The sequence below is a fragment of the Otolemur garnettii genome, unplaced genomic scaffold (assembly GCF_000181295.1).
Source record: "Otolemur garnettii isolate 467f Iridium unplaced genomic scaffold, OtoGar3 scaffold00053, whole genome shotgun sequence".
Lineage (NCBI taxonomy): Eukaryota > Metazoa > Chordata > Mammalia > Primates > Galagidae > Otolemur > Otolemur garnettii.
The window spans coordinates 5,189,674-5,201,307 of NW_003852448.1; the positions used below are offsets into that span (position 1 = coordinate 5,189,674).

The 11,634-nt window shown below is 46.6% G+C and overlaps 1 protein-coding gene across 1 annotated transcript in view; it reads right to left on the bottom strand.

Moving 5' to 3' along the window:
• DPP6 (dipeptidyl peptidase like 6) overlaps window positions 1-11,634 on the bottom strand; it is a 928,521-nt gene that overhangs the window by 808,484 nt on the left and 108,403 nt on the right. The gene's annotated exons all lie outside the window — the stretch shown is intronic.

An 11,634-nucleotide genomic window follows, 5' to 3' on the forward strand; every position in this document is an offset into this window, starting at 1 on the left:
AGCCCCCACTCAGGTCCTTATCCTGAGAACTCCTCGGTGAGCAGCCCCCACTCAGGTCCTTATCCTGAGAACTCCTCGGTGAGCAGCCCCCACTCGGGCCCTTATCCTGAGAACTCCCCGGGGAGCAGCCCCCACTTGGGCCCTTATCCAGAACTTCTCTGCATCAGCGTGGTGTGTCAGGAACTTACGCAACTTGGGTCAGTGATGATTTCACCCCGTGTCAGTAGACAGAGGACCAAAGCCGCGCTGGGCACGTGTGGGTAGGATGAGCAGAAGCCAGCAGGGCCGGAGAGTCAGCCGCTTCCCGAGTCTGCTCTGAGCTCTGCAGCCTTGGGGAGAATTCTATTCCTGCATCTTGATTTGAAATGAAAATGTCAAAATATTTGTGTCTGTGGAACCATGTTTAGGTTCTTCAGTTATTTTCCTCACTGGTTCTGACAATCATCAAATATTTTTGTGCTCAAAGGAAATATTATCACACTCAGAGCCTGTTTATCCCTCATCCACTTAAGTTATAAATGTAAACACACAGTGCATTGTAGACATTACAAAGTGGCTTCGTCTGATTTTCTGGACTGTTTTATACATACTTTGCACCACTGAGCTTGGTTTCTTTATAAATATATATTGTTCTAGGCAAGCTGAAGTTAATGAACATTAGTGGGACAGTGGGACACAGCTACACCACACCCTGCCTATCAGAGTTGTCCTCATACAACTGCGTCCATCACACAGGACACAGCAAGCACTCAGGAAATACTGTAGGAATCTGCAGACTCACACAGTCAATGCCACCTGAGCCCAGGTCACAGGTGACATGGGACAGTAGGAGGAAGTCAGTGAGTGCAGTGAGTGCCCCACAAGGTCAAGCCAGGCTTTGTGGATTCGGCAGGGAAAGGCACAGTGAAGGAACAAGGTACCAGAAACACGTTTCACGGAACGGGCCATTTTCAAAGCATCAGGTGCCTGTGTGGATCGCAGGGTGTGTCACACAGGCACAGTGCAGGTGACCTCAGGGAATGAATTCTGTATCTGGAAGCTACGCACTGGGTAAGGGGCAGCCTGAGGGAAGTAACTTGTTTCCTCCGTGATTCAAAATTATTGATACCATTTGCAAAAGCTGCCTGAGACCACAAAACTGTGGATGAGCACAAGGCCCGCAGTGCCCAGTTCTCCTTCCAGAGGACAGTGAGGTGTTCCCCAGGTTTGGGTGACATTAGGGATGCTGCCAGAGCTTCCCAAGGGGCCTAGAGCTTCATGCGTGACCCAGTCACCAGTCACCTTGGGTAGCTCAGGGTTCCCACAGAGTTCCCTGACTGGCACTCTGCTGGCTTACTACTGTTTCTACGTTACTGAACTTAGGCAACTCTTGTTAATGCAAAGACACACCTCTCTCTATGGACGGCCTCCCTTTCCTCACTCACTCAGCGGCACTTGGCTAAGGCTGAGGTGTGGGGAGAAGCAAGGTGCACAGAGCCCTGGCTTCCCGGTGCTCACAGTCTCAGAGGACAGACACGTCCACAACACCGCCTGTAAGGAAAGCTTTAACAGGAGGGCGGAGGGCAGCGAAACATTTCCCTTATGGGGGCTGGTCTTGAAACTATAAAAGCCACTCTGAAGAAAGTGACCACGCCCCGTCTCATTACAGGTCTGTGAGGTTTTAGCTGGTTTTCTGTGATGCCCTCGCCATCATGACCACAGTCACACTGTCACTCTTCCCAGACACTAGGACCAGTGGTAGAAGCAGGAGTCCTGAGGTTTCAGATTCTTGGGTGGGGCATTGGCTACATTTGAGGATTTGGGATGAAACTCACCTGACATATTTTCCTACAACCTAAGAATAGGATATGGGTCAACTTTATAAAATAATGTCTATGGTTGCCGAGCAGAGCACACCTTCCTTACATTACAGCATCTTATAGCACGAAATTCAGTGTAGACTGTTGGAATACTCAGGAACTTATCTTTCTTTCAGCAAGCTCCTGCACATTTTGGTAACTGTTTTTGGTAGATTCTCTGCATAGTCAACTTGTAACTTTTTTTCCCTCTTTTTTCCCCTCCTAACTAGAGATATGTCTTTGAGAAGCTGAACTTGGGCCTGCAGCCTTTTCTTGGTCCCACCATCCTGTCCTGTGAGATGAGGAAGGCCGGATTCCATGATGCCCACGTCTCTCCAACTTTCTGATCTGTGACTCCGGGAAGGGTGGGCTGTACCCCCAGTGCTGCTGCCTTGGCTGGGACATGCGATGGTGCCAACCTTCCCTCACTCCATCCCCTCTCACATGCCCCTTTTTCAGAGAAGCTTCCATGGCCTCCCTTTCTGGCATAACCCTTCCCTGCCGCCCTTGATTTTCCTGCATAGCACTCATGGCCACCTGACAAGTGTTTATTTTTCTCTTCTCTTCCCTTATTAAAATGTAAGTGGCATCGGCACAGACATGTCCCTTTTGCATCCTGCTTCATCCCCAGCAGGGCGTGTCTAGTAATCGAGGTGAGGGCATCACAGGCATACTGGCCTTATCTGATCATCAGGTGCCTTCATTTTTGTGGAGCCTGAGAAAAGGGAACGCTGTATATAAATGAGTGTGATCAGCTTGTTGAATACAAACCAGGTGTGTGTGTGTGAGCACCTGTGAGCATCTCACACTCAGAGAGCGGAAGGCCTCTCTTACAGGGAAGCAGCTGGGAGCAGCTGGGACACTCTGGGAAGGGTCACTGGGTGATGCCTCGCTTCAAGTGGCCTTCAGTTAAACAGATTTACCAACCCTGTGTTATTAACTCATTCCCCTGATAAGATTTCTGAAGTACCAGAGATAATGAGAAGCAGGTATTTAAAAATAAAGTAACAAGGCTCTCAGATGAGCATTAGCTCAGAAGAGTTTGGAAAACCACACTGGGAGTCAACATTTGGCAGGGAAAGTCGACAGGCAACAGAGACCCTGAAGCCAGGGTGGCCAGGGCAGCGCCAAGAAGTGGGGGGTGGGGGCTGGGCTACTCCGTGCACCTGCCTCGTCCCATAGCGAGGTTTCCCTTCAGTTCTTCCCTGAAGGACCTGTCACGATTTCCACACTGGGACCCTGGCAATGGGTTTCACTGCCGTGTGACGTGCAATGAATATATAACGAGGGACAGTGTTCAGACACCCTGAAGTAGCCGTTATCACCGTCGGTGGACAAACTGGTTATGGTCATAAGTATGGGGGGGTGGATTTTTTTTTAAATTTAGTGGGAATATTGCCTTCCATAAAAGGTACCTTGTCATTTATTTTAGTGACTTTGCATGGCTGAGGGCACTTTCACACTGCAGGTAATTCTAAAAAGAACTTGATGTTTATAAAACACGCATAGACACAGTCAATTTCCTTACTTACAGATCTAAGATTTTTTTGGAAACCAAACGTCCTATCATCCATCTTGAATATCTATTTTATTTATTATTCTTGGCAATGAATTACCTTTTGTCATTTGCAGTCTGTTTGCAAAAATTATCCGCTGAGGGTGATTTAAAAACTTGACAACCTTAAAGTTATTCAAAGGCTTGGAAGGAAATTTCCTGAGAGGACTGGAAAGCAATTGAGTTTGGAGGGGCAAATTCACATTCTAATGTGCATGTTTCTAGTCTTCCCCCTCCATAAATCATTTGTAATGTACTGTAGCTATAAAATATTTATGTGCAAGAAGGTTGCTTATTCCTATTAACCCCAAGGACGTGCTCTGGGGGACTGAGTAGGGCCCTGGCTGTCAGCGGGGACGGCCAGATAAAGTCCTCCCGAGGGACAGACTGGGGTGAGCCTTGAAGGATGGGTGAGGATTTTCTCGACTTCTTCACTCCTACATCTTTCTAAGACAGAAGGAATTAGTTAGCTAATGAACAAAATTCAAGAAAGAATAATTTTTAAAAACCCATTCAAACACAGAAGGCTGTTTCCTTTATCTCTTTGAGCCAATATCAAGAGAAATAATAGAGATTTGCTCCTTCTCAACATGCCAGCACAGGGTATCTCCCAAATCTTCACCTGATGCTGCCGTCTCAGGGCCACTATGGGCCACTGGGTTAACTCACCCACAGCAACAAAACTGAGGTCCCCTGAACACCAGGAATTGACCATGACAGTGATACCAACTGGAGTGCCCTGGCACACAGGTGTGCATGTACTTAGGAAGGTGACAAAAATGTTTGAAGATCATTAACTGAATTATTTTCAACAGAAGTTCAAAGCAGTTAAGTATTTTTTTTTGTATTCTTTTATTTTGATCAACATAATTTAAGTGTGCTATGGAAGTCTATAGTTATGTCGTAAAATAAAGGTTGAAAACACCAGACATGGCACTGGGTCCACAACAACACGGGACATAATCTCTGCCCTCGTAGAACCTTGCCTTCTTACACACAGAGAGCTCAGGCTTTATCTTATGCTATTAAATAATGGCATGGTTAACAAAGGCCACAGAGGTTTGGAAGCCGCAGTCATCACAGTGGCCTGAGCCTGTTAAAGATTTCTTGGAGGAAACGAAGCTTCCTCTGGGTCTCAGTGGTAGGCAGAACTTAGGTAAGGGTGAAGGTCATTTTTCCAATCTGGGGCTTGATCCCTCTTACAATTGCCTTTTCTGAATTACACGTGAGTGCTGTATGTCCGTACACGCTGAAGACATGTTCTAAGGAAAGCTATGTGAAGCATTTCCATTAGAGGGGTGTCACCAAGCATATCATCCACTAAGTCACTGACTCACATTGCACCCCCCTTCTCCCTCGTCCCTTTTAATTTCACAGCAAGTTTAGTCTGTTTTAATTCAAAAAATTTAGGAGGTACAAATGCTGTTTGTCACACGGATGAATTGTTCCATGCTGAAGACTGGGCTTGCAGTGCACCTGTTACCAGAACAGTGTACGTTGTACTTGATGGGGGCTTTTTATCCCTCCCCCTTCTTCATCCCAATGTCCATAACAGCTCTTTATGACCATATATGCCCTTCAGTTTGTTCCCAGCTGTGAGAACATGTGGTGGTATCTGTTATCCTATTCCTGAGGTACTTTACCTTATCTAGAATAATCCTAAACTTTGTATGGAACCAGAAAAGACCTCAAATAGCCAAAGCAATCCTAAGAAAAAAAGAACAAATCTGAAAGCATCATATTACCTGACTTCAAACCATACTGTAAGGCTGCAGTAACCAAAACAGCATGGCGCCTATATAAAGGTAGATACACAGATCAGCGGAATACAATACAGAACCCAGAAATTAAGCCATATAGCTACAACCAACTGACTTTTGACAAGGTAGACAAAAACGTACACCAGGGAAGGATGCTCCATTTAAAAAATGGTGCTGGGAAAACGGAGGGGCCACACGTGCAGAGAGAGAGTAGATTCATTCCTTCTGAAAAAGAGCTCTTGAGAGAAAATGGCCACAGGTTCCACTAACAGAGGAAGGCTGCTTTGCGTTTTCTCCCTGTGGCTGCCGTAAAAAACACCTCACTGGCTTTCCTCCTTCCAGTGGCTGTTAGGACACTTCCAACTCAATGTGCTCTTTTTTATTTTTAACTTATACATGTGTATATTAGGTTCCGTGCCCTTTTACTTCTAACAACCGCACTGCCTCAGCCTCTGTATTTTCTGTGCTTCCCCTGGCGTTTAGTTTTTCTGATTCTCTGTCCCCTCCTAGCTGATCCCTTCCATTACTTGCTTATAAGCTTATAGGACAGAGTACTTCTGACATTTCCAAAATCTCACATGGAAAAGATAGACTTAAAGTAAATAAAGTCTGGGTCACCTTTTTACCTGAAAGATTCCAAGTGCCTGCTCAGGGCAAGTTAAAATCCCCAAAAGCATCTCATAAAAACAACTGAGTGGAATTTATCTGTAGGGACACTTCATGACCAGCACAATTTTGTCTTTCACAGGCACTGCAAGAAGTAAAACTTAACTCTCACCTAAAATCAATATTAATTGTGACTTGTGTTTCAATTAGTAAATATAAAAGTTCATTCTCAACTAATCAGGGTTCTCAGGAAATTAAAATTTTAGGAGAAGCTTTTAATAGAAAGCAATAAAACACTAGAAAAATAAGTTTAAATCACTCACTTACTTAAAATGAGCAACTTCTGGCAGATGTGCGGGAATCATTAAAGTTACAGCCAAATCACTCAAGTTGTGCCTTGCCAGCAAGTCTAAATCCACTGGGGCTGGTGTTTAGAAGGATGGCTTGCTCCAGACTCTGGCAACCAGGGTGCAAAAGTTATCCCAGGCACATCAAAAAGAGCTACCAAAAAATTTAACACTGTTAACTAGACACAAAAATAATTTTTAAACACTAGTCCTGATAACTTCAAATCCTATCTATGCATTAGGACATAACCCATTATTCCTTGAATATTACAGTTTAAGCTGAATGCAATGGTAAGTTTGGCCTCCTAGTTCAGCAGAGACATGGCCACTACATGGTATGGTTTGAGTGAACTGACTCCTTAAAATATAGATCCCACTTTTCTTTTTCTTTTTGAGACAGTCTCAAGCTGTCATCCTGGGCAGAGTGCCGTGCAATCACAACTCACAGCAACCTCAAACTCTCAGGCTTAAGCAATTCTCTTGCCTCAGCCTCCCAAGTAGCTGGGACTACAGGTGCCTGCCACAACGTCCAGCTATATTTTTTGTTGCAGTTGTCATTGTTGTTTTTAGCTGGCCCAGGCCAGGTTTAAACCCACCAGCCTCAGTGTATGGTATGTGGCTGGTGCCCTACCCACTGAGTTACGGGCACCGCCAGACCCCACTTTTGCATTGCCTCATTTAACTTTGTTCTTTAACTCTTCAGGAAAGAAGCAGCATGTTATAGTGAAATACATGTGAGCTGGGAATTAGTGGCACAATCTAGATTAGAACTCGTATCAATTAACCGGGAAGGTCACTTACTTCACTATGAAGGGAAAACACTAGACCATTCACCTGGAAGGTTCCTTCCAGCTCTAAAACCGTGTCGTGTAATTCTGTGAAGCCAGATGATTGATCCCACAGATCTGAGACATGTGTCCCCAATAATCCCCCCTCAGAAGAAAATGTCCCTCATTAGGGATCACACTTGGCCAACAGCTACCCACCTAAGCAAAGATGGGCCAGCTTTGGGACACACAGGTGCTTTCTGGAGGCGGTAGAGGATGTCCTGGGTGGCTGGGAAAGACAGAGTATTATCTGTGGTCTCCTTTTCATTTTGGTTCAGAACCAGCCCCAAAAGATGCTGGGAAGATAGAGAAAGTGATCGTAAGCAAGGGCAAAAGAATGGAATGAATGGGAATGTTGAGGTGATAGGACTCTGGGACCAGAACTCACCCAAATTTTTATTTTTAGCCTCCACTGATCTATTATCTATACTTGCAAGAAGAGGGAGGAGGCTGTGTGAGGTGTAGTGGGGGGACCACGTGTGCACACAGACTCTTCAACCTATGCCCATCAGTTTAAACAGTGACCAGGAAGGGTTTGCTGTGAGTCACAAAGGTCAGCCTGAAGATGGATTTTTGTAAGATGCCAAGAGCATCTTGGTGCTAGATCTACTGTTCAGGGCATGTTCACTCACCCATTCAACACCCCCCCCCAGCACTCTGGACACCCCTACTGTGTGCCAGGCTCTGATTTACACACAATATTAACAAGAACAAAGCATGCCTTCTGTGACGTGGTCATGCAGGGAACGGCTGCATGCTATGTCATATTTATTAGAGGGCTAAGAAAATGCTTCCCTCCACATCCACGTGTTAATGATGTGAACACAGAGTTACCAAGAATGGTGGGGGAGCGAGGGAGAGAGAAGGACGAGAGAGAAGGATCACTGCAGTTACAGAAATGGGGAAATCTTGGCGGCAGAGGAGCCATGTGACCTCCATTAAAATAATGGATGGTATCTCAAGAGGTAAACATGAAGGATGAGAATTTCAAGGACAGAGTGGGGCTCTCATGGCCAAAGGAGCTGCATTACAGAAGCAAGGAGACAAAAGTTCTCGGAGCTGTTAGGGGAAGAGCAAAGCATTTCATTGGGTTGCAGCACCAACTGCGTGTAGAGGATGAGGGTGCAAATGAAGAAATAATTAGGCATAAAGGACTATAGCAAATTCTGGCATTAAACAGACACTGGGCCTGTGGGAGGCTGGGATTGGTGTGCTCAGGACTGTGCCTCCCCGTACTGACCCGGGAAGGAGGCAGGATGGTGGATGCTGGTGGGACCAGCAGGAGCTCAGCAGGGCTGTCCCAATCGTGGGGATGCGGTGGGGGGGCTGCAGGAAGAGAAGGGAGTCAGCTAGAGGAAGCCACACTCAAGTTGGCAAAATGGGATAGAAAGGAAACAAATAAGGAATTAAAAGTGTCCAAGATGGGCAACTGAAAGAATAGAGATTTTAACAAAAATCAGCAGTGAGGCATAGGAACTAGCATGGGGGGGGGGGCGGGGAAGTCAGTTATTGCTGCTGAGATGTGGGTAAGACATTCGAGTGGGATTTAAAGACAGTGGTAAACAGAGCTGGGACCAGACGCTGCCTTATTGGTTTAGGTCTGAAGGTGTCACTCGTGATTTACATACTGGAAACTGAATCCCAACAGTGTAAGGAGGCGAGTGCTTCCAGATGTCTATGTCATGAGGACTGTGCCCTGATACAAGAATTAATGCCTCAGAGAAAGGGCTCATGGGAGTGGTTTCGCTCTCTTCCGTCTTCCACCTGTGAGGACACAGCATTGGGGGCCTGAACAGACACCGGCACTTTGATCTTGGACTTCCCAGACTCTTGAACAGAGAGAAAATAAACTCCTGTGCTTCATAAATGAGCCAGTCTCATATATTTTGTTATAGTAGCACAAATGGACCAAGATAGGAGGAGTGCGAGGTAAAGACAAGAGTCATGAGACGAGGCAGGAGGGAGAGGGGGACACAGGGAGTGAGGGCCAGATGCTGGGCTTGCAGCCACAGGGCCGGGAGGCTACCGAAACCTCTGGAGCCTCATCTGTGGAGACAGCACGTCCCACAGACTGCTGTCTAATGGAGGCAAATCACTCATGAGGCTGTGTCCTCAGAACTGGTCCCTTGAGCACTAAACGAACATATATAGCATTGGACTTTTTTTTTTTTTTTTGCAGTTTTTGGCTGGGGCTGGGTTTGAACCCACCACCTCTAGTATACGGGGCCAGTGCCCTACTCCTTTGAGCCACAGGTACTGCCTCATTGGACTAAGTTTTGATGTAAAAGCAGGTGCAGCCAGAACCTTGTGCCTTGAAGTAAATACACGTTAAGTTTAGCCTGAGGATACCAAACTCTAAATCGGTGCTGCCAAAAAAACAATTCTTAAAAAAAAAAACCACACATTTTTTAAAGCTACAATTAAATTATGTTTTATAAGAACACTTTCTAAACACTTATGGAGGAATTTTTATAACTTTGCATGGATATCTCTTTTCTTCTAAGAATGTGAACTATTTAATTGAAGAAAATGTAAGTATAAATTCAATGGTTTTCACCTCATTTTTATTTTTTAATAAAAAAATAAAACATCAAAAATATCACTAAGGACACAACTGCAAGTTGTACTTTAACCTTATTAAAGCAAACTACGTAACCTAATCATGTGTACCTTCATAGTAATCTGGACTAAAAATACAAATAAATAAAATAATGTAAAAAGCAAGAAAAGTACTCGATTCTCTAATAAAAGAGTCAGGCAAGAGTCTCCACAGTGCGCTCTTGGAAAGCGATGAGCCATCTTTTCCCAAAAGCTGGTATGAGGCTCTCTTGCCTCCCCTCCCATCCATCTATTCCTCCTGCTGACCACATCTCCTCATTTTTAAAACATAAGCAAGCATTTTTTCGACACTTTTATTTCCAAACACCTTGACCTCACCTCTGCATGCTTCCAGGGAACCCTTTATCCTCTCACCATAAGGACCAGTGGGCTATGGCTCCTCAGACATCCCTGACAGTTTAACAACCCAGAAGGTCCATTCGATTTAAATCAACTTGCAGCAAATAAGGGGAAATCTCAAAAGGAAATCCAGCCACTTTCTTCCCAAAGCTTAATAAACGTGGATGTCACTCCTTCCTCCTCTTTTCTTCAGTGAGCTTTAAATTTATGTGTTAAACATGGACAGGTCCCCTATCCTTCTTTGAGCCCCGCCCCCAGTGCAATATAGGAAATTGTGGGAGGGGCCCGGGCCCTGCCTGGAAGGACATCCATGGTTCAAACACAAGGCTATCTGCTGTCCTCCAACCCAGGCCACTCTGGAGCATGTGCTCGAAGGCAGGTGAGGGAAGTGGCCCATTCTTGGACATCTCCCGATATTTTCCAAACAAGAATTCGAAGTAAAAGCAACAAAGGATAAAGCCAGCCTGAGCCCTCTCCCTGACACACAGCCCCACAATCCATGTCTCCCATTTTATCAACTGTGTGTTGAAACTTATCCAACTCCCTATGAGAGTTAAAGAGTCATCCTTTCAGCATTTAAAAGGTGGTTCTCTGCTCTCTTGGCTCCTCTCAGGGGGTAAGTACAAGACAGAGGTATAGGAGTCATCTCAGCAGCCAGAATAGGACCCAGGGACCCACCCAGGTAGCAGTACTGGGGCGCCATAAGAGGGTAGAGCGCTGTAGGAAGGCAGGGAGGCCAGCGCCTGAGGGAGGGGCCGTAAGAGGGCGGGGAATAAGGGGCGGGCCACAAGAGGGTGGGGCTGGATGGAGAGGGCCTTGCTGGGATGGGGTTCCCTGGGGTGGGGCATCAGGAGGTGGGCTATAAGGGGTGGGGCTGCCCAGCATCTGGCAGGTGAGGAAGGCTCTGAGTAATAGGACCACCTGTCGTGGTCCTGGCTGAATACAGTGGTCCACACTCTCCCAATCTCGGGCAACACTTGGGCACATCTTGAGTCCCAGCAGCACCCCACAGGTACCCCACACTGTCCTACCACTGCACAACTCCACGTGTTTCCAATGTTCTTTGACCCCAAACTCAAGCTCACCCAGAAGTCACGGCCTGGGGCTGCTCCCAGGACTCGTCCCAGCCGTGAGGCCCTCCCTTGCCCTCAGAGCCCCCACTCCCACTCCTGGCTCTCCCTGGCCCTCAGCTCTGGCCCCGCTTCTGCACACCTTGGCAAGGTGAAGACGCTTACAGTGCGGTGCCTGGCTCCCAAAGCCCGCAGCAAACCCGGGGACCTGTCCTCTACTCATCCAATGCCAAAGCCAGCCAGGGTGCCCAGGCACACACACTTAAACGTGCTCACATTCACTCACCAACACTCACATGCACACATACCCATACCCGTACACACACTCACACTCGCACACATACACAACTGTTCACACTCACCACACTCAGTCACATGCACACACTCTCACAGGCTCACATACACACCCCCTACATACATCCTCACACACACACCCCTGCACACGCTCACCACACTCAGTCACATGCACACACTCTCACGGGCTCATATACTCACCCCCTACATACATCCTCACACACACACCCCTGCACACGCTCACCACACTCAATCACATGCACACACTCTCACAGGTTCATATACATAGCCCCTACATACATCCTCATGCACACACACCCCTGCACACGCTCACCACACTCAGTCACATGCACACACTCTCACAGGCTCATATACATAC